Genomic DNA, 6,000 nt, shown 5'->3' on the forward strand with positions numbered 1-6,000 from the left:
AAACGCATTTGATGCAGTTTCTGTACCTGTCTTCTTGGTCGTAAATTCTTGTTAAGGCCAATCCGAACTCGTTCGCTTGAGGCTACCGGCGAATTTATTGCGTCTACACTCTGTTATTACTTCATTTCCTAATATTCCATTTAGGCAAATGACTTTATGTACTTAATTTTTACCGAGGAAGAAGTATAGAATATGATAATCATTTGTTTATAATTAATACGGATCCGCTTATAACAGTGACGTATTATTAAATTAATAATTAATTAAATATTGCTCGCTCAAGGTAAGGCAATAGTTTTTGGACGATAACACCGCAGACTGACGGCCTCTGGAGACACTTTTATTTTTTGATTACAAAAAGTTTTTATTGCTATGCGTATCATTATAATAACTAGTATAGTAATATAAACATTTTCAAGGAAGAGTTCAGTCCTCTGAGAATTAACCCCAAGCTCATCTTCCTGTTAATAGTAATAATAATAGTTAAATTCGATAAGAGGAGGAAACTGCTAAAGATTTGATCATTTTGGTGGAAAATATATTTAACGAACAGAGAGAGACAAATGAGATCATTAGGGCAAATTATTAAATCGGCTAATTGATCTAGAAACATTTAGGAAGAGAAATGTCACTAAGAGAATGTAGAGGGTGATCCGACATAAAGGTATCTCTCTCTCTAACGAGAAGTGGTTCTACTTCTAATCTAGACACACTGGACAAGAGAATCAGTTAAACAGCCTAAACCCTGGAAACTGGAACCTCATTACCCAAGAAAGGAAAAAGCGGAGAAAGATGAAGGAGGCCTCGACTTAATATATGGTCAAAAACGGCTGAAAAAGGAGAAAAACATTTTGACTTTGAGGCTTTATGGGATTAGAGGGTGTAAGGCGTAAGGTGTATTCTTTCCGAGCAACTGCCGAATTTTGAAGAAAAGCTGTTGTAAATAATAGTACAACTGCATTATGAAAAAGACGTTTAGGAAGGTATCTAGGTATAGTGAGTTTAAGGTTGATGATAATAATAATGAATTCTGACTAAAATTTTGATAATGATTATTGTTAAAAGTACTACACCATCTATCATGCAAGCCGCTCCCATCTCGTTCTGAAGGAAATGTATGAGGGAGGCCTTTGTTCAGCAGCCTCCATCTTACGGTTGAAATCATGACGAATTTTTTATGCTTCTCTTTATATTTCCTTTGGTTAATCATATTATTTTCGACGGTTTCTCAAGGTTCTCGTAACACAACTTACAATTAATATTTTATATAAAGCATTCGTTATTTTAATTAAACTACAGTAAAATATTTCTGTGAAGGTGTGAAAGTTTAGATTTGCTGTCGATGTTTTCAATGGTACTCTTTCCAAAAAACAAAGGTTTTAGAAATAATAAGTACTATAATGATAAAATACATCGTAAAAAAGAGAGTTTTCAAAATTCGGATTACTACATATTAAAATTAATTATTGTTATCTGTCCCTGTATGCTTTGCACTCCTAGAAGTTATTAGAAATAATTGTATATATTTTGAAGTTATCACTTTATACAATACGTCGATGTATAAAATCTTTAATAAATTTTGCCGACAAATAAGCTAAACATTTAGCCATGTAAAACTTTAACACTTTTAACCCATCACTCTACCGAAATTTTTGTTATTAACCTTGCTACATTTAAAAGAATCCTTATTATATTTCAGTGGAATATTCCTTACTTAATGAAATCAATTAAATGTGAAATTTGTGTGCATGCGACCAAACAGATCTTTGACTTGTTCGTTTAAAAATGTTTGTCAAATGATAAGTCAGTGAGTATGTCGATTTCTCTAAAACGTTTTTATCCTTTTAAATGCATGCATATATAAATGGGTTGTATTAAAAATGCAATAATTTATGCGACAACGCTTTAAAATGTGAAATCTTGTGGTTAAGAAACACTCTGACTTCTGTTTTTGCATTATTAATATATTATATTTAAGGCTACGAGTGTATTTTCACGCTCGGTCATATTTAATTCTTCGTGAAATGTTTTTTTTTAATACGCCTTAGTAATAAAATTTTCAGCAAAAAGTTTTAAAAACACCTTTTTACAATCAATCTGTAAAAAGATCGATATGAAATATGTTACATTAATTTGTTTTTCTATTAGAATGCGACAAGTTATACAACTTCTAGCAATGCATAGTATACAGGGATAAATGTTAACAATAATTAAGTTTAATATTTAGTAATCCGAATTTTGAAAACAATTTCTCTTACTATATTTTATAAATGTACCATATATGTATAAATATACAATATAGTATTATTGTTACAATTATTTATTATTTGTAAAACCATTGATTTTTGGACAGGGTTTACCATACATTATTTCACATCAAATGGGCTACACACACTTATAAACAGTCATACTGTGTATGCACTTGTAAATAATAATTTTTCACCTATGAATCGACTCATCTTGATATCTATGATATCATAAGGCTTTCAGGCTTCAAATTTGGTAGAAATATTTCTATCTTGCAGTAAAGTATAGCTAAGAATTTTACACAATTAAAGAAGAGTGAACGTTTATTAAAAAAAAAGTTTTTTTTTAAATCTTATAAAATTAGAAAAAGATACCCCATCTAGCCTTTGCCCATCAACAGAAATATTAGGTTAACAATAATAATAACAATAATGTAAATGTTTGAGTGCAAATTTAAATTTAAAAAAAAAATAGTCAGACCATCATAAAACCATTACCTTCTCGGCACCTTTAATCATCATCAACCAATATTTGTGAAGCGACCGTCGAACGCACGTATGTATTGCAGCGGGCGGGTAGGCGCCGGCGTCCACAAAGGCCTAAAGCCAGCGGGGCGCCCGACTTCATTATGCCGCCGGCCCGAACTGATTCTATTTGTATGGTAATGCTCTCATTACCAAAGACAAAAAGGGTGGAGGGTTAGAGAAAACGCCACCAATTTATAGCTGGCCGCCGAAAATCCAAGTATGGGAAAGGATTAATAAACATTTGAATTTCGAATACTATCAGTAACAGTCGATTAGTCTTTGAATTAATCGAACATACGAACGATACGATACCTAAATATAAAACTATCAAATTACTCAAAGGTATGTGAATAGCGTATCAAGGCGTTATAGAAAAATTTACTTAATCTCAACGAAATATAGTTTAGAATCGAAAAGCGAGCATTGCTGATGAAAAATCGGTAGCGTTATGTAGAGGAATAAATAGGCGTGTACCGCAGGCCGCGTTCAAAGAGAATGCACAGCGTCATCATTTACATTTAGTTAGACACAATTGCCGGTACAAAGGGGCCGATTTTTTTTATCACTCCTGTTGTTTGTTTGCAGCGGACGATGCGGTGCGGATCTATTTAATCAATAAATAGATAAGTAGCCAATACTTTGTAAGCGATACGCCGACAGAGGTTATGTTTTAGAGATGCGTACATTGTAAGTCTAGTTGTCGCTTATTTATATTTTGTACTTAAGTGTTACCGAAACCGCTGTACCGCGCCTTAATTACGCGCGGGGTGAGACGGGAGAGTATCGATCGCTCCGTTCCTTCAGTCCTCCTTCAACGCTCGCAAAGGGGCGCTTAACCTCTTTTTTCTTGGCAGCTACTTCTGCGCATTTTTCTTAAGCGCGATACAGCGGTTTTGGTAGTAATGTATTCTTTTTTGCCTATTCTGAATACTAGAATGCAACTTCCTCTCTGAGGGAACCCTCCTTCCTGTCAGTCATCCACAACTCCTGCTCTGTGCGATTTGTTTTCTTTCATATATAATTTTTTTTTGTTTTTCTCTACGATTTCCTCAATATGTTTTTCATAATCGATTGTAAACAGTGACAATGTATATTATTCACATAAAGTGTACCATTCTGTAATTTCAATCCCTTATCTGCAATGTTAACTTGCATTCTTAATCTATTATGCTGCCAGTGCTATAAATACGTCCAAAACTATAATTTAGTTAAATCTTTCAATGTAAATGAAAATCATTCTTATGTGTATTATGTTACCAATAAAATAAAAAAGAAAATCCTGTCAATTCATGTCTTATATATAATAATCATGGTCTTCTCGATAATCCGAAGGCATCGATGGAATCATTAAATGTAAATTTATATTCGAAGTTTCTCGAATAAAAAAAATCATATGTATTTCTGATTAGATTTATTTTATTATTTTTTAGAAGATTTATGACTAATCCAACTTTAAATTACGTAATTACTTTAATAGATATTTAACATTATAGATAATAGGCAAGAAAATGTTTATGTTTATTGTTTCATACCTGTACCAATACGAAATGAGAATATACGAATACATAGGCTCAAAGTATTAATATATGTAGTTAACATACTTAAAATAAACCAAACTACTTCGTGTTTACAATGATAACTCTTGTTAGGCCTCTTATTACTAAAGAATTGCTTACTGACCTATCGTCATATTAAAATCAACATGTTTATTTTACGCTTGTATTCTATAAAACCACTAGCAGGCTCCTTAAGGTTTCCCCGGTTAGAAGTGGCCTACATCCAGCGTCACCCATTGATTTTTTGGTTTCAATTGACATCAAATATTTCATAGCCATATAGCCACAGGTGTTTCAAATTATTGTGTGGTTTACATGGGAAAAGATTAGTGTGGATTTTACAAGTTTTTCTTTTTATTTACGAAAAATTAATATTTCAAAAAATTATTATTTAATTTTACGTTTGTTCTGAAAGTTTACGTACCAAATTTTTAATTTGCACATTTGAAAAATAGTTTAAGTCTTTAATCTAATAGCATAGCAACATTTCTGAATTAAAATAAGTGCAGTGTTGGGCAAATTTTTTGCCTGTCTCTAAGGGTAATACGGAACCACTGACGATCCTTCCGTCCGATTTCACGGTGCGTGTCGGTCTGCAAGTCACGGTTCCGCAATCAAGCCGCGCCTCTTTGTTTCTAATGCCGGCCCGCGCTCGGCGCCAAACTCGCTTAAACGCTGACAAACATACACACACAATGAGGGATGCAATATGGTATTATTAACTCACATAATGCAAAAGTTACCGAAATATCATATGAAATGTATATTTCCTATGTTATAGATCTGAGGCGTGGTCGCTTAGGATGGGCCTTATAAGAAGGCTGTAGGACACCTAGGATGCAATAGAGAGGGAGGAGGTTTCGCTGCGGGATCGAATCAGAAATGAGGGGATCTGCAGAAGAACCAAAGTCACGAAAGTAGCTTGAAAATTTGCTCGTCTGAAATGACAGTGAGCGAGAACAAATCGCACGTGCAGCCGACGGCTGATGGAGTCGATCGGTTTTGAAGTGGCGACTATAAGCTGGCAGGCGCGACGTGGGCACGCCATTCACTATGGCAAGACGGCAATTTTTGAGGGAATAATTTTTAGTAGACGACTATCGACTAACGTAAACGAATGAAAAAAGGTTTAAAGTCCTCTGTCTTTGAACTATCACTTGCTTGGGGATTAAAATAAGTGAAATCCGTCATATTAAAGTGCACAAATAATTCCGTTTCAGTGTGAACGGAGTCCGTGATAACTATCCGTAGGACGTTCACAGCTGGATACAGGCTTCCCCCATAGACATTCAGTTACAGTTCTATCAGTCCACATATTTGTAAGGAGGTAAAAGGGATAAGGCGATAGGTACTTTTTAAAAGCTGCACACGTAAAAGTGGTATATACAAGGTGAACGGAAGAAAAAGTGAAGAGAAGTTGGTTGACAATAATGCCGTTTCGTAGTGATTAATTACTTGCCATCAATGATGGAATTAAATCAGACAAGAAAACATATGTTAAATAGATAACAACCCAAAATAGGTGTAAGATAAATAGGAACAGTGAGCATGTGCAGGAAAACGTGTCCAAATTGTGTTATGTCGTATAACTTGCGGCTTATAATGGTGAAATACTAAAAAAATGCATTACTACTGAGAATGATATTGCGCTTGACAAAAGCTGTTTGTTT

Source organism: Battus philenor, unplaced genomic scaffold, assembly GCF_028537555.1.
Source record: "Battus philenor isolate CCGP_79_NKW_IND1 unplaced genomic scaffold, ilBatPhil1.0.hap1 SCAF_2, whole genome shotgun sequence".
In the NCBI taxonomy this organism is placed as follows: domain Eukaryota; kingdom Metazoa; phylum Arthropoda; class Insecta; order Lepidoptera; family Papilionidae; genus Battus; species Battus philenor.